This window comes from Brassica oleracea, chromosome C1 (assembly GCF_000695525.1).
Source record: "Brassica oleracea var. oleracea cultivar TO1000 chromosome C1, BOL, whole genome shotgun sequence".
Lineage (NCBI taxonomy): Eukaryota > Viridiplantae > Streptophyta > Magnoliopsida > Brassicales > Brassicaceae > Brassica > Brassica oleracea.
Window position 1 is genome coordinate 26,087,846 of NC_027748.1, and position 387 is coordinate 26,088,232.

Sequence of the window (387 nt, forward strand, 5' to 3'; positions counted from 1 at the left end):
GGTTTTAAGACGACGTTCATGTCTCTAGTTTTTTCTCTCTTTAGGAAGCGAGCTTGATATGTGTGGCGATCGTTTCTCGATTTTCGGAGAGTTTAGATCGGTTTTCAAGATCTGGCTGAACAGTTTATGGAATGATATATCGAGACAAGAAAAATCGCCTAAGACTTAGTTCGCTAGACTATCCACCTAGGTTTTACGTTCCCTAAAGTTCTATGACAGTCTCGAAGGCGTTTTTTTTTTTTAGTAATTTGAAAATTCCAAGTCTGATTTCAAAAATCTCAAGTCGGAAATACCTTAGTTCTCTCGAAGACGCTGTTTTATCTCTTCTAAGTTTTGCTTGCTTATTTCCCCTTCCTCTTCTCGTGTATGTTCGCCATTTTCGATATT